The following is a 23,617-nucleotide window of genomic DNA, read 5'->3' as shown; positions in this document are numbered from 1 at the left end:
AGTTCTATTTTTTTTATAGCAATTGCTGTTTGCGCAGTATGTTTCCGGTAAAAATTGGTTTGACCTTTTTTCCTCATCTGTTCCTAGGCATATTGGGCATAGTTTCAGATCTGAGTATGTAGATTTTTTATTTTTTTAAGTATTAAATTAGGAAGATACTTGAGTCTTGGCTAATAATGCTACATATTTCTGTTGCTCAACATAGCAAATTATTTAAACAACAAATTTTAGTGTCATTTTGGGTAATCAGATATGCACACACAAGGAGAATCTAGATATGCCCCTTCAAATGTCAGGGACCCTATGTGCAATTTATACATAAGAGCACTCAGTGGTAGAATGCATCCCTTTCATGAAGAAAGTACTGGATTTCACCCTCAGAACCTTCAGTCAACAAGGATATCAGGCAGTAGGGCTGGGAAATATCTCTCTCAGTCTTGGATTGCTGCTGTTACTCAGTGGACACATTACGAGACTGCATGGAGCAATGGCACTTTCATATGTTCAGTTCTGAGTGTCATGCAGATCAATTTCCAGCAACAGCTTCTGCATTGCTGCTGTTTTAAAGAGACATGCATATCATTCTGTTATTCCCTCAGTGGGTTCCACATGTATTGTGTACCTGGGTATGAACACCTGAGTTCAACAATAAGGAAAGATTCTAGAAGACAGTGCAGTTTTTCAGATGATGCTGAAATAAAACAACTATTCTGATATAACAGATTCACCCTGCTTGCCAGTAATGTATACAAAACATGAAATAATAAATTTGGTATCACCTCAGCCCACCCACTCAAGTGGCTGCACCCCCAAACTGGTTGACTGTCAAGTCAGAAAACGTCAGACAACAAAATTAACCACCCTGTCCCTATAGGGTCTCTTAAAGCCCAATCCTATCCAGAGCTTACTGTGGGAGTATCATGAATAAGTACATGTTAGGCCTAGGTTGGCAGTAGAAGCCTGAACCAAACTAAGACGGTGTAACTGAGAAGTTGCTAGCAGTAGGAATGTGAGTAAATAAACAAAAGGATTGTTGTCTCTCCTTTGCTGGCCAGAAAGGTCAGACAACAAGAATCACAACCCTTTGGAATGTTTAGCACCTTTGCAGACAGAGAGGCACCTTATCAAGGGTGATTGAGTGCAGCTGTGGATCTTTAGTTGGGAGGGGTAAGAACTATGAGGGGTTAGCAACCAGGTCAACTTCTAGAAGGTTCTGTTCCTCCAGGGTTCTCATTGGACAGTCTAAATAGTATGAAGTCACCTCAGTACTATTAGCATAAGAAGTATAATAATGAGTGTCCAAGGGGTGTGAGGTTCCTTCTTTGGGTGCAACATCCTGCATGCATGTGAGCTCTACTGTCCATCATGGGCACCTGGCCTCATAGGTAGCCCTGGAGCAAGAGATCTACAAGAGTAACTGACCCAGGTGAGAGATAGGGATTAATAGAGATAGCCAGCAAGCTTTATTATTTTATTGCTGATATGTTTCCTAGAGGTTTATGCCTCTAGCATTTGCTGCCTTATTGTAGAGTGTGTAACCTTATGTACTTAATAAACTAAAATATCTTTTACTAAGTTGTTTCATTGTCTGTTGGGGACAAAGGTTCAGAATCCTGCCTAGCCGTTCAGCAAGCTACCAAGTGCTAATTGAGGTCTAGTAACTTGAGGACTGAGGCTTTAATTGGAGAAAGAGTTCAGTGCCTGCAAGGGATAGAATTAAGCCTAGAGGGTCTCAGTGTCCCTGGACTGAGGCACTGGCACATACAGGGTGGTGGCAGTACTACTGAGCAGAGGGGCCTTGAGGGCTTTAGGGTTCGAAAACCAAGAACCCTGAGCACCCCAAACCCCCCTATGTTTACGACAGGGAGGTCTTGCGATCTGACACCATAAGCCCTAAACCAGTGATGCGAAAGCCATGCCAACATAGTACACTTTGGAACCACTGGCAAAAATGCCTGGAAGCCCTATTATAAACCTCTTTTCCCCGAAGTCTGTGCAGACTAATCTTTCTCAACCGTTCCCCACTCTGAAACACCTCATCCACTTCTCTGGAATGCCCTAATGCCATCCTCCCCCTGCTCCTCAGCTGACCAGTGCAACACATGCCTGCTTCAGCAGCCACCTGTCAGGATGCGGCACCTGCAGGACAGGGCAGGCCTTCCTGCCTGCGCTGCTTACTCTCCGAGTATTGGAAAGTGTTTTACGGTGCTTTTAATACATCCAGCACTAGTGCTGCAGCTGCAACACTGGCACTGCTCGATCATAGGATTGGGCTTCAAGTTTTCTTGATTTCCAATAGCAAAATAGCTGGTATTGGTCTGAGGAAACCCATTGGAGGCTAGGCAGTCTATAGGAAGGGAGATTTAAAAAAGTTTTACTTACCTCTCCTGAACCATCTTGGTCACCACCCTCCTACAGCATACACCATGGGCTCTGTCAGTTGCACTGCATACTATGGGCTGTTGAGGGATTGAGCCCCTTACAAACTCTTGTTACACATCACTATGGCAGGTGTCTTAGTGACACCTGTGCCACTAGGGGCACAATCCTATCCTGGACTGGAACAGGCAAGCCACCAAGAGGCTTGCACTGCATCCAGTGCAGGATAGGTGCCCAAAGCAGCTCAGCCAGAGTTAAGGGGAAACTTTCCCCCTTGCCTTTGGGTAAGGCACCCATGTACCTATGGGTCTCCTTGGACTTGCACCACCTCCTGAGGTGGCACAAGTTCAAGGAGAGCGGAGCAGCTTGAAGCCTCTCTGAACTCCCCAGGAACGGAGGTTGGGATCCGGCATAACTGCTGGGTTCCTGCCCTGCCACCTGCTCCCCACCCGCCTGCCTCCAGGGCTGCCCACTGCCTGCCTTCCCCCTGCCCCAGAATGCCTCCCTCCTGCCTCCTCCCCTCCCACCCCAGAGTCTTGTGTCGGCCAAGCTCAACCAATGCAAGTCTCGGAGCCTCCGTCAGCACGGAGGCTTACTCCAGACTCCACAGTCTTTGCGTGCCAGCCTAGCCAACTCAGAAGGAGACGAAAACATACCTTACGGCACATTTGCAACTCTCCTAGGTTGGCACAAGGGATTTGCACCGGCCCAAGTGCAGCTCAAGATGGCACTGCATATCTGTGGTCCTGTTTAGATAGTAGAAGTCAACCACAATGCTTACTAACTTTCAGGGCTTGTGCTCAGCAGGATAGTAACTCAAGTTTATTATGGACCAATGGTAATTCCAGGCTTTTTATACTGAACATATGGAGCTGCACTATATTGAGTTAGACTTCTGGTCCAGCAAGGTACAGCAGCCCGCCTATTGCTGCTGTTGCTGCTAACCATAAGTTTGGGAGTTATGTTTCTAGATTTTTAAATTGAATGATTAGTTGTTTTTTTCCCATCCCATTGATGACGAGGTCATGTAAATTAAAACTTTTAAAATGAAATGCATTATCATGTGGTGGGTACCAACAGTTCTTTATTCACTTACAGCCCAATCCTATGTATATCTACTCAGAAGAAAGTCCCATTGTGTTCAATGAGACTTACTCCCAGGAAAGTATGGATAGAATTGAAGCCTTATCTATCCATCTACTCATTCATTCCCTACGTTTCAGCCAAGATTGCCTCCCAAGTAGCTTACACTAAAATGCATGTAAAGAACAAATACGCTGCGTAATAAAATTTGAATGATTTTGTGTTTATCTGAATATTTCAATGTTTATTCATTTTGGTACAAGGATTTCAAAAATACCATTATTTTTGGAATAACATCAATAGTTTGTCCATAATAGTTTGACCATCGTAGTTATTCTACTCTTAATATGGCATGTATTACAATGCATTAGGCAGTAGGATAGATAAAAACAAAATTTAAAATAACTAAAAAGGTTTTGATGATACAAAAAAAACTAAGATTACCATTGGAATCAGCACCTCTGAATTGTATAAGAAACATTAAAAATTTCATTTTTGTGTTATACTGTTATATTATGGGTATATGAAAGTATGTATGGCAGCAGTTGGTCACATAGTTCACGTTCCAGACATTTCCCTCCAAGGATGAAGCAGAAGGACAAGCAAATGGATTCAGGGGCTGGCTGATGGTAAAGGTTTCTGCACACAAAAGCAGCATGTCTGAAGATCTGCAGAGTACTTCTCTCTTTCTCTCTCCCTCACACATCCCCACACACACACACTCTCTCTCTCACACACACACACACACACACATTCTCACACACACACACTCTCTCTCTCTCTCACACACACACTCTCTCACTCTCTCTCACACACACACTCTCTCACTCTCACACACACTCTCTCTCACACACACACTCTCTCTCACACACTCTCACACATATACACTTTCACTCTCTCACACACACTCTCCCTCTCCCTCTCCCCCTCTCCCTCTCTCCCTCTCTCTCTCTCTCTCTCCATACACTAGTTCCAGTGATGCTCTAAAAATCAACACATTTGGTCTAGTGGTCATAAGTCATTTTTAGCAGTAGATCACTCAGGAATGACACAGCAGAAATGGTTGGCACTTATCAAAGGAAAAACTGTCAGTGTTACTTATACTCCCAGTTCTCTGTGACAGAACTATTTTATTGTTGCTGAAAGTCTAAAATTGCTCTCTCTTTAATGAGAAAATGATTTCCTCTAAATTGACTTTGCCTGTACAGCTGCCATAGAAGTTTCTCACTGATGGCTCAACTCAACTTTCTGACCAGTGGCCCACTTTTATCTTTTTTTCCCTCCATGCTGTGTTGTTTTGCGCTCCAACTGATAAAGAACTTTTTTTCCATTGTTTGAGGTCTTGATTTCTCTCAGAGTCTCCACAGATCTACATTTCTGCATGCTTCAAATGCCCAATTGCATTGTACTTGGAAGTTCCCTTTTCTTTCTCTTTTTTCAAACAGCAGTTTCAAGGAACGCTTTACCATTGCATCATGCCTTTTCTCGGGTCAGTATTCTCTCGACTGTCTACACAGCATCTGTTCTACAGATGAATGGCCCAGTAATACTGAATACAAATACAGGTTTTCCAATTTATCTGGCTTATTTGTATAATATGAGTCAATTAAATTTGCACAGAGCAAACTTCCACATTTGGGACTCTCTTCTCTGAGTCTTTCAATTTCCCTGTAGAGTTTTAATACCTGATTATGATTGTTTTTTGTAATTAAGATTTAAGTATCCAGTCCCCCAAGATGACTCATAAAGAGCAATGCCAGTTAGTTGCTCACCAGCCCTCTCAGGCACACCATCTCAAAGCCACAGAATTGTTTTTCGAGTGTCTTTGGAGAAGATGTTTGTTGGGCCGTACTGTACCCTACTCCATGTATTTTACTGCTTCTGAATATGCCAGAACCTCCATATATCAAAAAGCATACCATGCCAAATGGCCATTCTTTCTCTCCACTGCCCTCTATTTTCCACCTGTTTTTTTCCATCCTCCGTATCAACTGCTCCATGCCTCCACGAGAGTCAGTACTGATAGGAAGCTACTAAGGACAGGTGGGCACACCACTGATCCCTGAGATGCCCACTGTGCCCATAGCATCGTTACGATGTTGCAGAGTGACTCTTCAAGGATCTTATCTGAGTAGTCTAGTTATCAAGGGCAACTGGATGCCTGGAGCTGTCAGCATTCCATTTGGTTCCACATGTTCACTAGGGAGGAAGAGATTAAAATGCCCTTTTATTTCAATTTGCAAACTTACTGCAAACCAAGGGAGTCTCTTGGATATGTAAAATCCACACCTTATTTTGAGGTAAACCCATTTTGCTTCCAGACTGATAGGCACTCAACCACCTGAGTTTACTGCAAGAGGAAACAAATAATTGCAATAGTTATGTCTTAGCAGCTGTAGCAGCTCTGGCTCCTGCTCCCTGCCCTCCCACCCATGGGGCTGCCCACCACCTGTCCTCCCCCCACCCTAGAATGTCTCCCTCCCACCTCCTCTCTGCCTCCTCTCCACCCACCCCAGAGTCTTGCATTGGCCGGGCTCAGCTGACGCAAGACTTTGAGCCTCCGTCGGTACAAAGGCTTATTCCATCCTCGGCAGGCCTAGCCAACTCATGAGGAGACTTGCGCCGGCCCAAGTACAGCTCAGTCAAGAAAATAAAGAAAAGTATTAGCATCTAATTTTATTGAAATAACATTGAAATAAATGCATACGTAAACCAAGGTGTTCTAGAATTTTTCATGGCTGTCTGGCTAGGACTAGCCTGTAGAGAGACCTGAGTTAAATGTAAAACTCAGGTCGGAATCACTCCATACATAAGAATGCTCCATACATAAGAATCACTCAGGTCGGAATCCATCCATACATAATCAATCCATACAGAATCCATACATAAGAATCACTCAGGTCGGAATCACTCCATACATAAGAATGCTAGAACTAGTAAAAAACATAGCAATAAAACATTCTAATTTCTAAATAAGACATTAAGGCCCAAATCCTAACCAACTTTCCAGCACTGGATAGCTGTGCCAATAGGATGTATGCTGCATCCTGCAGTTGGGTGGCACTCAAGGAAGCCTCCTCAAAATAAGGGAATGTTTGTTCCCTTAACTTGGAGCTGCATTGCCCTTATGTCGGTGCTGGAAAGTGTGTTAGGATTGTGCCCTATGGTAACTACTGTAGTTGCACAAGGTAGGACGTCACTCAAGTCATCATAAATGCAGTTGGTTTAAGTCACCCAAGTCATCATAAATGCAGTAGCACCACCACAAATGGCACACCACTGCCAGGCAATTCAATGCCTCTGATAGAGCAAATCAGCAGATCTGCCTGATCACACCTGCTGCTGTGGAGCCCAGACCATACTGGCTTAGGCCCCAATCCTATACTTGCCCGGTGCTGGCGCTGAACTCCTGCGCCAGTACTGGGTGCCATAAATGTGCCATGAAGTATGTTTATGGCACCAGGAAAGCAAGGAGCGCCAACACTGGGCCTGCACTATTTGGTGCTGGGCTCAGCACTGGGAGGCCAATCCCGGGGAAGCTGCTGTGGTAAGGTACACTGCCAGCTGGGCAGGAGGGGAGGTAGGGGGAGGGCGGAGAAGGAACTGGGGTGGGAGGGTGGTGGGACCAGTGGAGCCCTGCTGTGCAGCATCCTATCTTCCATGTCAGACTGAAAAGCCTGGTATGGAGATCCTCCAGTCTGCACTGGCAAAAAAGCTAGCACAGACTGGAGGAGACCCATGGAGGTCCCTGCAACCTTATTTGGAACCCAGTGGGGCCACTGGATACAGCAGTTGCCATTTTGGTGCTTCTGTACCCAACTGTACCACCACTGCTAGGATTGGGCTGCCCGGTAAGCTGGCAGAAGAAGTATGTCATAGGTGGGGAGATGGGGGCAGTTCAGGGGAGGGAGGGAGGGATCCTGGTTGCAGTGCCAGGATCCAATCTATGGTTTCCCAGTCCACTCTGCCCCCCTTCACTCCTCAGAGTTACACCAGATATAAAACTGTTGTAAGACAGGGGAGACCCATAGGCCACCAGAAGGTCTACCAAGAGATAAGTGAAAAAAAATTATTTAATTATCACTGTCCTTGTGATACCCGCCCATCATAGCATACAGAAAGTGCTCAATTGGCACAGCTGCTTGCTATACCATGACCGGAGATAGTATTGAGCTGTAGATGCAATCCAAAACATGAAAAGCATAGAACAAGGAACACTGGCCATAGGCTGACAATATAAAAGGGAAAACATAAAAGGAAGTAGGAAAAAATGGCCTAGATCAGGGGTGCTCAAACTTTCAACTTTAAGGATGCTGGACCTTTATCAAGTGTATAGAAGAGAGAATTTCAGCAGGTGCAGCTTGTCATCTGTGGGATGACAAGTTGCACCTGCTGCAATTCTCTCTTCTATACACTTGTTAAAGGTCCAGCATCCCTAAAGTTGAAAGTTTGAGCACCCCTGGCCTAGATAATGATATGAAAGTATATGAAGCATTTATATTGCTGTAGCTAAGTATGTCTGTCCTTGGGTGGTAGATTATCTAGGTACCATAACAAAGCTGTTCTAAGCTCTTTAGAAAAAGAGTGGGATGTAAATAGAATATGTAAATAAATTATTTCGTTAGAAGAAAGAACAGCAAAAAAAAAAAAGATAATGGAAATGAAGGAGGGGGAGTAAATAGGGCGAGCTGATGCTGCAAGAACCAAAAACAAAGAATATGGGTCCAGTCCTATCCCCTGCCAGCCCCTAGCACTCAGAGTGACTGATGGCATTTGCTATGGGAGGGGGCAGATTGCCCAGGAGGAGTAAGTACAACTTTTTTCTGACTTACACCTAGGCCACCTAGCCTACAATGGGTGTCCTCTAACTTAAACCAGCTATTTTGCTGGCATAAATTCAAGGAGATTAAGGGCACAATCCTAACCCAATTTCTGGAACTGACATAAAAGCTCCGAAGTAAAGGAACAAACATTAATTACTTTGAGGAGGCCTCCGTGAGTGCAGGATGAAGCTCATGTCCCATTGATGCAGATATGCCAGTGCTGGAAAGTTGATTAGGATTTGGGCCTAAGGGGGCATTCAGGGCAGAGAAAGGGAGATACAGTCTCAGGAATAGGGCAGCAATGAAGGTAGGGAGAAGTGTGGATTGGGACCAGAAACGGGACAGGTTCAGAGGCAGTGCTGTCCACCAAATCCAAACCCCTTTTCTGGCCGAAATCTGCCTTCACGGGTCCACATGGAGTTACACTAGCTATGGAGCTAGCTGGTGCAGGTTCCAGTAGACATGGTGGTCTGGCATGAGTTTGCATTAGGGCAAGAGAAGAAATGTTCCCTTACGTGAGCAGGCCTCCAGAGGCTGAAACTCCTCCACAGGCACTACATTGGTGCTGTTGCATCACTGCGCAGGGAGTTAGGATTTGGCTGCCCAGCTGTCTAAAAGCCTCTTCCAGTGCCTCTTGCCTTTAGTGGCATCAGATCTGCTGAGCTATGACTCCTTCCTGTACTCGTGACATGAAAGTCTCTGAGGCCATGTGGAAGGAGCCACACCATTGTTTCTTCTGGAGTCTGAAGGAGCCACACTCCAGCAGCTATTGCACTACAAAAGCTGCTGTGTGCAGCACTGCAACCTTGGGGATCCACAAAAGAGTAATAAATATTGAAAATGGGAAGTCCATAACATGAGAACCATTTGTCTTTCATAACATAATGTTTTGCTTTTGCATAATTCCATCATGTAAAAATCACATCAAAAAGCTGTAACTATAAAAATTGCATTTGCAGCCTCACTGCATTCTGTATAAAAAGGAAATATACGGGAAGGGGGAGGGGATGTATTATGTAATACAAAACTAATTCTTACTTGGAATACTTCCTGGATTTACACAATGAAGAAGAAATGTTGGTGAACCTAACCAAAGAAAGAAGTTTAATTAATCAATGCCTGTTAAGCTGAATGAAGAATGTATTATCATTGACCAGATTAGGAAATTATAACTGTTCTTTTTGGGGAAAACTGTATGTACACATTCGTTAATTCTCACACTTTTTGAATATCTAAAAATATTCAAACTATCTAAAATTTTGGACATTTGGCAAAAAAGAATGACCGGGCTTTGAGGGCAGAAGATCCTTAGCACTACTAAAGCGCAACCTTGCCAGCATTGGTAAGTACATGCAGAAGGTGAGCAGAATGGGATGGGTGGTGGGTAGGACAGGGTAGCGACAGGGGCAGGGAGAAGGGCAGATCAAGGCTGGGGAGGATTTCAGTGTGAGCCTCTATCATCCCCTTCCCAGTTCCTATCTGCTCTACTCCCTGCCCCATCACTGCCATGAACCATCCACCCCCTTCTGGCCACCTCCTACATAAACTTATCAATGTTAGCATTCAAGGTTTGCTGGCACACGGAACTGGCTACTCACCAGCTGCAGTGGTGGTCAGGCCACACTCATTGGGGTGCCACATTTTGCAACAACTGGAAAGCACCTTATGTTGCCTGAATGCTCATACCGGCAGCATAAGGCATGAAAAAGAAGGATCCGACCAACAGTGGCTTAAGTATTTCTGTTGTTTGACATCGTTTTTGAGATTGTTCTGACAGAGTCTTGTGTGGTCTCCTGCATGCTTTTAATGCCAGATTTCTTTAGGATCTTTTTCTATTATATCTAGAGGTATTTAAAAACCAAGAAAGAGCATTTTTAAAAATGAAAGGAGGAAAGCTCATGTGAAATGAATAAGGGTAAAGTATAAACTGCACTAGTTAATGGGGAAATGACCAAACAAAATAAGGGGAAAGGGTGATGAAACTGAAAGTAATAAGAAAATGATGAGGCAGATTAAATTGCTTGATGTTGTGTAACAGCCATGGGGAGCCCAAAAATCTTACGGTTTGAAATTCATGCGTTTGAACTGTAATAATACTTGCATGCTGCCGCAGTGCATTTCCTCCAGATAATTTCCCTCTGCATGGGAGGACCCAGTTGCAACCTTCATTATGTTGCATTCATCACATTAAAAATAATTATGTGGTTGTGATTTCATTTTCAAGCAAGGGATGAGCACAGCATGGAAGAGGGTAGTGTTTGTTTGTTTTTTCATAGGACTAAAGGCAGCTACATATGAAAAGAAGAGGAAAGGGCACTTCCCCCCTCTGTATGGGGAAAACAGCAAAATGCTCATTATTATGGGGTATGATGCATCTCTGCATGCCCTGCACATTGCGTTTCCTATGGGAATCCTGCCAATGAGGCTGCACAGGAGTGGTGGCTAGTGAGGCAGACAAAGGGTAGTGAGAGGCTGGTGCCATTGCATGGCAACTAGAAGGGATCCTTACCAGTTCATGCCTGGCCTGCGGTTATTCAAAAGCCGCATAGCTAGAGGCAGTCGAAAACAGTTTTATTTTTCTTGGATGGCAGTGGATCCTTTAAACAAAAGGCTGAAAGTGGTGTTTTTTTTTAATTCCAAATTAATATTTTAATCCATTTTAAGCATTTTTATTGAGTATAATCACTTTCATATAAGTGGTATACAGGTCGTCCCTTGTTATCCACTGGGGTTATGTTCCAGAACCCCTACTGCAGTGGTTCTCAAACTCTCTGGAAGAGTTTGAGAGCCACTAAGTTCTTGCCTGGGTGGGAGGGGGGAGGCAGCAGGGGCGGGGGAAGGCAGCGGCGCGATTCGCAGGATTGAGCCGCTCAGGGGGGCTGCAGGGAGCCTGGCACGACCTGCAGCAGGGCTCCCTGCAGCAGTGAAAATAGATGCGGAGTGATCGCCCCCCGCCGCTGCTAAAGATCCGCCTCCGTAGATCATGGGGTCTGTGCACCCCATGACTCAACTCGAAAGTGAGTCATAACTGGGATACTTTTCAAGTCTCTGAGTCACCCCTTCAAGACTCAATAGGACTTGAATTGAGTCCCCCCACCCCTTTAAAAAGTCCACCATGGAAAAAACAGGGCTGATGCCAGGCTCTCTCTCTCTCTCTCTCTCTCTCTCTCTCTCTCTCTCTCTCTCTCTCTCTCTCTGTGTGTGTGTGTGTGTGTGTGTGTGATCTCTCTTTGAACACTCCCCTGATGTCCCTATCCATCTGTAAACAGGGTGGAATGGGTGGGAGGGACTACAAGAGAGCCAGGAGAGAAGCGGCAAGAGGGAGGAGGGTCACATGCAGTAGGTGTGGGGCTTACTAGGAGATCCAATCCTTTGCAGCCCTACACAGAAGTAGTCCCACTGCAGCCAGTCATTCAATGACACTTCCACCTCTCCCCAAGTACCAATGGAGCCATGAGGAGGAAAGTATGATCACTGTCAACTGCCTCTCCCTTCCCTGACTCCTTCCCCTTCCTGGGCTTCTGCAGACAATCATAAGGCAAGAACGCCCTTCTGCCCTTCCTTAGTCAAAGAAAATACCAAACCTCCCATCCTGCATCCAATGATCATCTGTTCTTTCCTGTCAGAGAGTCCACTCCTATCTCCCCACCTCCTGCTTGGATGCAAATGCAAACATTAACCCTTTCTTGCCTTGTGGCTGGAACTTCCCTGCTGCTCACCCCGTCTGAATGATGGCCCCACCCCCACAAAGTTTTGCATGCTGCAAAAACAGTAAGCAAGCAGACTCTGACACAGGCAGACTCGAGTCTTCATGTGTTGGTACAAATGCCAAGTCAGGGGTCGCTGACTAGAGTGTTTTTCTGAGTCTTCCACGCTCACGACTCACAAGTCCACGAGTTAGCACATTTTCAGAAATGTCAGAAAATTTGTTTTCAGCACATGAAAACACACATTTTCATGACTCGAGTCTGAGTCATCCAAGTCAAGTTTCCAGTCCTGGTATGAAGAGGCACAGGGTTAGGGAGAAACTTTTCTTTATATTTTAATACCTTTAAAAGCTTTTTCAGCCACACTAGACGCTGTTCCAGAACTAGACGCTGTTCCATTCAGAGAGTAATACCATAGTCTTTCAAGACTGAAGGTTGCCAACAACCTTTACAAGACCTTCTGATAGGGGTATTTTCCTTGGTACATGTTAATGAGACACTCATGTGATTGTAGATTTTGAGAAGGAAGAAAGAAGTGATCTGAATCATTTTCCATTCCTTTAACAAAATAATATATTTGTTCTTGGGACATGCATATACTTCCATATTAGCTAAAGGTTTATAATGTAACATTATAAAGATTTCAAGGTTATTTGCCTTTACACTGTGAAATCCCTGTGTTTGCACTTTTCCCTCATGTTTTCTAAGCATAATCACATATTAGTTGCAATTTTCTTTGAAACATGAGACTTAATTATGCAAAAGAGGCATGCTCCTTCATATAAAGAATCTTTTAAAAATCCTCACACTACAGGTATCTAGTTTGTGCTAATACCAAGATTGGAAACTCATTACCACTAAAAATGTCACTTCTGATGAAGCATTTAAAAAAATTCCCAGAATCAAATTTAGGATGTCTTTACTAAGCTGTTTTATGGTAGAGCCTACCATTGGAAATGTGATGAGTCTTCATGTAAAAATGCTGATTTGAATTAGATTTAGAATATATGTCATCCCCAATTAGCCTTCCCTTCATCAAAATGATCTCACAAACACGGAAAATGAATCTTTATTTCCTCCTTTGCACATGGGAGGTCATTTGTCAGATTTAATATACTTCTACCTATGTCTTCCTACATGCTTTGGGTTCAAGATGGATGACCACAGACTTCACGGAGAGAGAAAAAAACTCGCATCCCTGAATGTTTGAATTCTGTTTTAATGAAATGCTGAAAGTAATAATACTCTATGCTGTAAATTACAACCAAATGTGTATGTACAAAAAAAAGACCATGTTGATCCTTTTTGGATCTCAAAGTATATATTTTATAGATGCTTCAGGCCTAATCCTATCCACCTTTCCAGTGCAGATAAAGCCATGCCAATGGGGTTTATACTGCACCCTGCAAGAGGAGGCAGTTACGGAGGCCTTCTCAAGGTAAGGAAACATTTGTTCCCTTACTTTGGGGCTGCATTGTGGCTGTATCAGCACAGGAAAATTGGATAGGATTGCTCCCCTTATTTCTTAAGTTTTGTTTTTTTTACAAGTTAATGTAATTACTTGCAAAGGAGGCTGAACAAGAGGCTCCAGAGCATCTTGAGCCTACCAGAGCCTACAAAGAGGCTGAACAGTTACAAACATTCAACTAATTGATTGAGCTGCATAACAACCTAGTTTTGTGTCCACATCATATAATTTTCCTCATTTTTTAAAAATACATTTTATAATACAGAGAGAGCCTGTATTAGTATTTAATATTCTTGGAGGACAGCTATTTCCCACCTAGCAGTTAGTGTGCCCACACCCCTTCCTGCTTCCCACTTTCCCCTTATTGGACTAGCAGCTGAATGGGTAAAAACTTTGATAGATTGTATCCACTGCCATCATCCAAATCTACAGAGACCAGGCAGAGTGGAGCCATTTGCAGAGAGACCACTAAAAATCAATTCCACTTAAAATCAATCCCACAATAGCATATGCAATTGAAAGAGATGTGACAATTCACTGAATTACCCATGAACATGGACCAGGCAGACCAAGGGTCTCAACATAACTAGTTTATTAAAGGTCCAAACAAAAAGGATTGCACAAAAAGGGAGAAGAAAAGTGAATAAACAAAATATGAGCTTGAGAGGAAAATATAAAGAAAGGTTTTCACCAAAAGGGTGCAATAACAACTAATGTCCAGCAGATGGAGATGAGATGCTATTCATTGCGCCAGAGAATTTGGTAAGCCTGCTGGAATGACAGCAAACATGCAAAATATTTCATAAACCTTACAATCCTAGCTAGACAATCCTAAGCCTAAGCTACTTACATAGCAAGGAATCCCCCACCCTTTCACTTGCAGGTCATCAAGTGAGCACTCTTCTCTGAGCTCCCAACAAATGGCAACTTCACTCAGGCAACTATTAATGAACACCCTTTCCTATAGGCTTGAAAGTTTTATAACTTGGCTGTAATGACATTCCAATCACATTACTTGATTAGAAGGGTGAAAGCTACAATGTGACTCTGTCCCATCCCTTGGATCAAGATAGACATGGCTGCTATTTATTTTGTTATGTAAACCACTTTGTGAACTGTTTTTGTTAAAAAAGTGGTAGTTAAAAATATACCATAAAACCACACACACACACACACACACACACACACACACACACACACACACACACCATTTTATACAACAGTGATTCTCAAATTGGTGGGTTGCAAGCCACATAAGAACATAAGAACATAAGAACAGCCCCACTGGATCAGGCCATAGACCCATCTAGTCCAGCTTCCTGTATCTCACAGCGGCCCACCAAATGCCCCAGGGAGCACACCAGATAACAAGAGACCTCATCCTGGTGCCCTCCCCTACATCTGGCATTCTGACTTAACCCATTCCTAAAATCAGGAGGTTGCGCATACACATCATGGCTTGTACCCCATTTGTGTAACACTCCCCCCTTCCCTTTAGGGGATGGGTGAAGGGGGGAGACAGCGATGCAATCCCCAGAGGGCAAGGGGGTTTGTTGCACTTACTTTGAACTAGGTGGGGCTGCTGGAGGCTGCAGGAGGTGCGGGGAGCCCTGCGCAGCCCTCCACAGTGCTCCCCGATGCTTGGAATGTTCAGTAAAAGCGGACACAAAGCACTTCCTGCAAAATGGAAATGCTTTGCGCCTGATTTTACTGAAGATTTTCATGCTCTGTGAAAACCCCTCTTTCGCTTGCAGACCAACATTCAGCACAACTCTAGTTTCATCCTAGTTCACCATTCTTATATTTAACTTAGGTGGTCTTCCTAAATTTTTGCCAGTTTACAATCTAATTTCATCCTGTGGATAATGAAGAAAAGATTAACCTTTCTGATATGAGAAGCATTCTAATTCTTTTTTTCTTTTTTTTTAAAGTCCTGGGATGGCATATTTATATTGACATCTATACTGATTCATTTTATGACACAGTGAAGGTGATGAACAGACCTAGGCATGAGGTCACCTTGTGTCAAGGGTAGTACCCAGTCTGTCAAACACGGTGAATCTAAGTCTGCTAATGAGGAATTAACTAGACAGAAAGAGGCCATTTCACTGTTTTCATGCAATCCCAACCTGTTAAACAATGCTAATCAGGCGTTTATTAAGTGAAGCCATTATGCCATACGTGCTGTAGCCTTTACCATATGTCAGAGAGGTTGTAAAATATTATTCATTAGATTTAAAGCTGATTAATAAGAGTCATTTAATAGGGGAGCTTTCTTCCTTTTGCCTCCAGCTCAGCATATGTATCAAGGTTAAACTAATATCTGGAGAAAGCAAGTGAAAAGTTATCACTTTTAAAAGTGATCATCTTTAACAGTTTAAATAAATTTTTTAAACCTGGAAGACCTGGTGCGCATTCTTCAGTTTATTTAAATAATTATATGCAAAAAGAAACTTGGACGACAGGACTCATCTATGTAGTGGATGATCTCCAGGTTTCTGAGTTTGCGAACATTCACATACCAATGTTGATATTGGGCGGGGGGGGGGCATCAGGCACTGACCAAACTCTTCCAAGAACCCACACCCAACAGATGGCCTATCTGGCCAGACTCATATGTGATCCTTTAGTATTGATGGCAATTGTAACGCTAAATACTGCCATCAAGCAGCAGGCTTTTCCCCAAGGTCTGCAGTACTAGCACTATCAACATTTAACAGGCGCTGAACATTCATTTCTATATAGTTCAAATAACTGCAGCAGTTACATGAAATCCTTCAACATTCTTCCTGTTAAGTCCATTGAATTCAGTGGATCATACTTGTGTGTAGGCATGCACAGGATTACCCTGTGAGAGTTACCTAACAATTAGAAATCTTTAGTTGACCAATCACCATTCTTTCAATTGCTCAACAAATTAAAATTAAATAAATGTGTGCATCACCACATCCTTAATATATGTGATTTAAGTGTAAAATCAGTAACTGTTTAATAAACTGACAGCCCAATTGTATGGATTTCAATGCAAAAATAACTCTCATTGAGTTAAATGGGACCTACTCCCAGGTAAGTGTGTATAGGATTTCAGTCAAAGGCTATCACTCATTTTTAAAAGGAATGGCTATGTTCAAGTTTGGTTTTTTTTAATCATTTGTGAGGGGATAAAGGTCTAGGTGAGCTCTCTGATAGATGTTGTGCTCAACCAGTGCCAACCTGATGGATGCTTGATGCCACTGGGTTCATGGCATACATTAAATTTGCATGTAACATGTAATGGATATACTTGTATCATGTGTCACTAGTATTTGGATATTGGAAATCGCAGGAGTAAAGAAGTGTGTCTTTTTCTCAGCTGACTGCTGAAATTAAAAATACTGGGGGAGAAAGAATTGAGCTTCTCACCCCACTTGAAGGTGAAACTACATTCTAGTTCATGGATCCCCAACACAGTGCCCATGGGCACACAGGTGCCTGTGAAAATATCTGGTGGTGCCTGTCCACCCACCAGCTCTTGCTGTTTCTGCCATCCAGCCTACATGCTCCATGGGCTGGTATTATAAAGGAAGTGTAAATATGTGTTGTTTGTCTTGCCCACGCTTTCTCTTCTGCTGCCTCTCCCTAGGAACAAATATGTAAACGGACCCAAGCACAGTTTCTGTATGTATGGATAGAATGAAGATGTGTGTATGTGTGTCTGGACCTGTGGGTGGAAGGTACACTCTATCTGATACACTACTTTGGCTCTCCAGTGCTACCAAACATAAACAGTGAAAAAGAAAACAATTTTAGGGTCTGCTTGCAAAAAGAGCCTAAGTGCATAGATCAACATGAATCAAATGTCAGCTCTAGCCTATGAAAACTACCACAAAATTCTGTCTCATTACTGGATTTTATTTTTTTATTGTTTCTGAGCCATACCATTTCCAAAAATGCATTAAAAGTCTTGCCAAGTGAGAAGAAAAACAGTTGCAATCAGCAGTCTGGTTTAGCTTTCAGCGGTTATACGGACTTCCACAGCTTTACCTCAGGACAAATATCACTTTCTGTTCATATTCCTGTAGAACCTTCTTCACCCACAAGCCTGAAACATAAAGAACATTCGAATAAGAAAAGTTTTGACTGCATTGAGTACCACAACAACAATGACCTGCAGCTTAACTATGCTAAATTAAAAAGTCTAGTGTTTGAGAAATCCTGGAAACTTTGCTCTTGGTTAGTTAGTTGGCAACCTTCAGTCTCGAAAGACTATGGTATCGCGCTCTGAAAGGTGGTTCTGGAACAAATCTTCCATGGAACAATATTCCATGGAACAATATTCCATGGCAAATCTATTCAACAAATTAAGGGCACAATCCTAACCACTTATGTCAGTGCTTTCCAGCACTGGCATAGCGGTGCCAATGGGATGTGCACTGCATCCTGCAGTTGAGTGTCACTCACAGAGGCCTCCTCAAAGTAAGGGAATGTTTGATCCTTTACCTCAGAGCTGCACTGCCCTTATGAGAGTGCTGGGTTAGGATTGCGCCCTGTAACATTCAAATACTTGGGTCTTTACTTCCATAAATTATCTTGGACTTACTATCAACTTCTTGCAGTTAAATCTGCAAAATTTACAACTCAGATTATTCTGATTTTTTGCTCCCGGGGCAATTCATACATACCGGCTGTACTATGTATTTTTAATGGCAAAATCTCTGCCCAACTCCTTTATGGCATCACAATCTGGCTGCCCGCTTTTAGTCTTGAATTAAAAGAATCCATTCAATTTTTCTGTAGAAGATCTTTGGTGTTGCCCATTGTGTCTCTTACACGGCTCTATGTCTGGAAGCCAGCCAACCTTGTTTAAAACCTTGTTTAAAAGGTGGGGAGGCCCTGTTTCTTCAAACTATGTTATCCAACCTCTGTGCTATTCTCTTTTTATCTCCACAATCTGCTCTATCAAGCTTTCAACTGACCAACTGGAAGCAGGAATAGCTCTCTACAGAGAGCCTGAATAGCTCTCTATACCCTGAATAGCTCTCTATACCCTGATAGAGAGCTATTATAGCTTTCAACTTTATCAACTTTCAACTATATCAAGCTTTCAACTGACCAACTGGAAGCAGGAATAGCTCTCTACAGAGAGCCTGAATAGCTCTCTATACCCTAATAGCTCAGAGCTATACCCTGAATAGCTCTCTACAGATTCTCTGGCTTAGACTACAGGACATTCTATATAGCTGCAGCCAAGGTTTGCTCACCTTCTCACCTACAGTTACCAATTATTTTTCAACGTACCCCTAGATACCTGTACCTGATTGAAGAACCCCAGGTCCATCGTGCTTATATGTTGGCATGATGCAGTATATTTCCATTGAAGGAGCTCTATGCTAGATTTAGAGCCCAAACCTGAGCTCCCGGGGTGCGTGGCTGCACCAAAAACGACTGCTACCACATTCCGCGCACCCATGGCAGCTGCGGGCAGCACCTCGGGAGAAGGGAACTTTTGTCCCCTTCCCCAGGTAAAGGGAGTAGCCCTGCAATGGGGCTACTTGATTCACCACTGACCAAAAGATTGACGGTGAGGTAAGAGCCTTCGTGTCAGGTGCTGAGCCTGACACGGATGTTCAGGATCTGGTGGAGCATCACACCACTGGTCCCGCCTCCTTCCCTCTCTGCTCCCTCCCCCTGGCATGCCTCCCCCTGCCCTCTCCCCGCCTCCCCATCATGCCTCCTCCCCACCCTCTCTCCGCCCTCCACCTGCCTCTCCCCTCCTCGGAACGCCTCCCCCCTGCCCCCACTTTCCTCTCCGCTCCTCGGCAGTCTGTGCAACTGCTGAGCAGCAGAGGCTGGACACCTGCCCGGCACTAGCCCAGCACCAGCCAGCGCTGGGCTAGCACAGGTGCTCAACCAGCGTTAGGGCCCGCAAACGTGCCTTATGGCACATTTGTGACAGTGTGCGCCAGTGGTAAGCCCAGGATTGGGCTCTTAATCAGTATCTGGTGGTTGATAGATGCTGTGACTGTAATCAAGGGGATATTGAATCTTTGGCACATATTGTATTTTATTGTACTTGATATGAAGATTAACATATTGCTTTTTTGAATCTATTACTGACCTGCTACTCGGGGACCTGTGATGATGCATTCCCTTCTTTTTGCATTCCCTTCTTTCTACTTCTGATAAGTCCATTGTTACCCAATTTGCAGATCATCTCTTTGCTATTATCCAGAGAAGCAAAGTTGAATCTGCTTCTTCTCATAGAGCTGTTAAAATAGGAGTTTGTGGGAACCCCCGTGTTAGGGGCAGGCCATTTCTGTTCTTCGTTTACTTGTATTCATGCTTATGCCTAATAAAGGTTAATGAAATGAAAAATAAGAAAATTTTTAAATGCATTGGAGGGTTATGCATCCACATAAATGATGTTCATATAATGGGAGTTCTAATTCATAATGAAGAGCATCCCAATTTAACAACTCAATGAAGAATAACATGTCAGTTTGATCTTCCTCTACATATTCAATCTCATTAACTTCAATTGATTGACTTGTGAGCTATCTGCTTTCAGGATGTTTGTTCATCTTTTAATTTCACCTTATAAATCAGTAAAATTGGAGGCACACTTCACACTTCCACTAAAAAAAATGATTACTTATAGAGGATATGAAAGAGTAAGAACTACCTGCCTAGCCTTCAGAAAAGGCTATCAATTGTGCTCCTGTGTGTCACCCATCTGAGAGTTCCTGTATTTACCTGAGAGGGCAGGTGAATCTGAGCATAAGAACGTAAGTTCTTTTCAACTTTCCCTCAAGGTACTCGTCGACTATGAGTCTTGTGCCAGTATTTAGTCTGCCAGTATTTAGTCTGCCAGTATTTAGTCTGGTTCCCAAGCAACCTAACTCCAAGAAGACCCCCGTCCTGGTGCACCAGGTGCCACTACTAGCTTCACATTGTCCGTAGGCTGTGCCTCAATCAGAAGGACTTTGGCCCCCCACCAGACCAGTGTCAGGGAGCGGGTCTTCCATATGCCACATTTCCCACTCCTCACCAACTCTAACGTGTGTCAGACTCCTTGGTTCATGTTTCAAGATGGGTCAGGTGGTCGGCCAATGTCACCATGAACCCCGGGCACACCTTGGATGGCATGGATCCAATTCTGATTCATCTCTGCATTGCAGGGGATTGAATGCACCCAATCCAGGCAGAACTACCTGTTCTCAGAGAAACCTGATTGGTAGCAAGCAGTGACTTATTTCTCATGACGTATATCATGCTGCAACAGGAAGGAAGAAGATCTGTCAAGTATCAAGACTGATGGTGATTTTGATGAAAAGAAAAATTATGGCAGTCGTGATTGACCATTCATTAAAGCAAAGTGCTACAGCAGGGGGTGGGGCTAAAACAACCTTCAAAAGTATAACATACTTTATGGATAATCAAGTCTCAAGGTGTAATTTCAATTCATAGGGCACTTTGAAAGAATCTTTAATCAATTGATTAATTATCTGTAATTAATTGATTTCATTCAGCACCAGAACCATTTTTTTTTTTTTTTAAACATGGCACACTGTTTGGGAATGACTATTTTTCATGTGTACCACATACATCTGATACAGGAAACTGAACCTATATTTGTTACCCCTTAACAGGACATAAGGAAAGCTCTTTCAGTTCAAGCCTATGCAGAGTTAGCCACACCTAAACCCATTGAAAAATCAATGGGCTTAAGCATGCTTAACTACATTGCTGCTTTGTTGTTTTTGCTACAAGAGAGTAACACAACTGTCCTTTGGGAATTTACCTCCATTATATTTTCCAGGTTCTGTGTAAACATTCACAGAGCAGTCAGAATGCCCCTATAATTGATGTATGATTTCTTTCTTAGTGAACGTTGCATTATTTAAACAGCATACCATCATTTAATATGGGACTGCTTGTGTAGCAGGCAGCCTCAAAGTTCACAGGTGTCAGCAATTACTCATACCACAAAGGATTCAAGTGCTCCAGTTACCAACCAGTTATGCAGTTCATGCAAACATTTAGCTTCATTAAATTTAATACTCTTCCCTGTACATCTTGTTCCAAAATTAGCAAAAGCATTTCCCTATTGCAGATTGGGTGAGTGGGCTAATCAATGATCTTCCACTTGCTGCAGTGTTATAGGGAGGGGGAGGGGAATGGACCCATCCTGTATGATTCTTCTTTAATTTACATTTTCTGAAAAGGCATCTTCCAGCATTGTTATCAGTGCAGATAATATGTAAAAAAACAACAAAAAAAAGCAGCATTTGGAAAGAGGCCAAACCCATCAAGTTCTTCTTCCAAAAGATAACTTCCCATAGTCCATCCCTGATGACAGTGCCTTGAATATCTTTAACTTTCCCATCAGAACCACTTAGTGTTATGAGGCTTCGCCACAGTTTGAACATCGCTACTATTGTCAGAACCAGGCAAACAAATTTATGATGATGTTCCTGGGAATAAGGAACGAATGCAAAGGGGATTTCTCTGTAGTTCTTCATTAACATTTCATTCATTACAACAAGGGAGTTATAAGAGTTTCCTTTTAAGCAAATTAGGTCACGGGAAAAAAAATACACAGCATGGAAACACAATGTATTACTACACAGAACAAAAGAGGTGGTTAATAAATTATGATAATGGAATTAGTCGACTGCTAATGCTGAAAGGCACATTTAAATATTGTGAAATTTACTTAGCAAGAGGAAACCTCTTACATGTATTCATAAAATGTTTTTCTTTCCTTTGCGCCACCGTTTTTGTCATTCTTCTCTATGCTGTTCCTTCTCTAAGGGCATGTATGTAGTCTACTTTAAACATTTGCTTTGGTCTGTTTTAAAGGCAAAGGAGCCACTTGAGGAACTGCAAGACACTGCAAGCCATGATGAGAGCCAGGGACAATCCAGACCATTCAAGTAAATCAGGTCTGGAAATGAAGAGAGTTCAGGGAGATGCTGAGTTGCCTATTAAACTTGCCTATTAAATGAGAAATCAATCATTCAATTATTCCTAAGCACTTTGACTAAGCAAGGGAATGACGCTGTAGTTTACCAAAGCACTTTGGGTACAGACCACACCTAAATTCATGGCAAATATCTCATTAAACTTAACGACTGGGTATTACACCTATAGTTAGCGGTGTTTTTTCAGTGATGAGCACAGAATGCGAATAATGAGAATGTCTGCGAAAATTGTGATAGTAAAATGATATTAAGTCATTTCTGCCCAACGTTGCACATACGCAACAAGGACCAAATGTGTACACCTGTGGTCTGGGCAAAAATGGGTTTAATATTAAAACATGAAAAACCACTCATTTTATGAAATAACATCACTTACTATAGTAGATATGAAAAACCACACATTTCATGAAATAACACCACTTCTGCTTACTTCTGAGGAATCCACACATAGTTGTCACTAAGGCAGCAAACCCCTGAAGCATTTCCGATGATGGAACAGCACTGGAAACACTTTAGGGGCTCACTGCCTTATGGGGGGATATTGTAATTTTAAAAAAATTCTGCTTTTCTGTGTGCTGCTGCACTTTTGAGAAGCTTGGAAAACCAATGATATGTACATATACGTGTGTGGTAACAGTCTAAAATGATACAGAGTTCGAAGTTGAAATGCTTATTGAGCTTTATTGTGCTGTTTGTACAATTTTGAATAAGAATTTGGATTCAAAACACAGAACACCACAATTTGCTATTTTAATCAAGAAATTTTTTTTGGGGGGGGGGAATCACACACACACAAAAAAAATGTTATATCACAGCTGGTTCATTCATTTGCTCTTATTCTATTTGCTCCAAGGCAACTCAAATGTGTATGCGAGGACTACTTTGGAAAAATGATCTTGGGTTGTGGTGCTGAGCTCAATGAAAATACTGTCCCAACGTGCAGCACTGTGAAAAAGGCAAGATCTATGCTACAAATCATTAGAAAAGGTCACAAATAAAATTGCCAATAGTAATGTCATTACAGCAATCCATGTGTAGTTGCACTTGGAATTCTTTATATGCACAATTCTTGTTGCCACATTTCAAAAAGGATATTGTAGACCTGGAAAAAGTAGAGAAAGCTGAATTGATTAGGAGGTTGAAGGAACCTCTGTACAAGGAATGTTTACAGTGTTTGGACTTTTTAGTTTGGGG

This window comes from Tiliqua scincoides, chromosome 3 (assembly GCF_035046505.1).
Source record: "Tiliqua scincoides isolate rTilSci1 chromosome 3, rTilSci1.hap2, whole genome shotgun sequence".
NCBI classification, from domain to species: Eukaryota; Metazoa; Chordata; class Lepidosauria; order Squamata; family Scincidae; genus Tiliqua; species Tiliqua scincoides.
The sequence above is the reverse complement of the archived record's forward strand: the minus strand, read 5'-3'. Positions refer to the sequence as shown.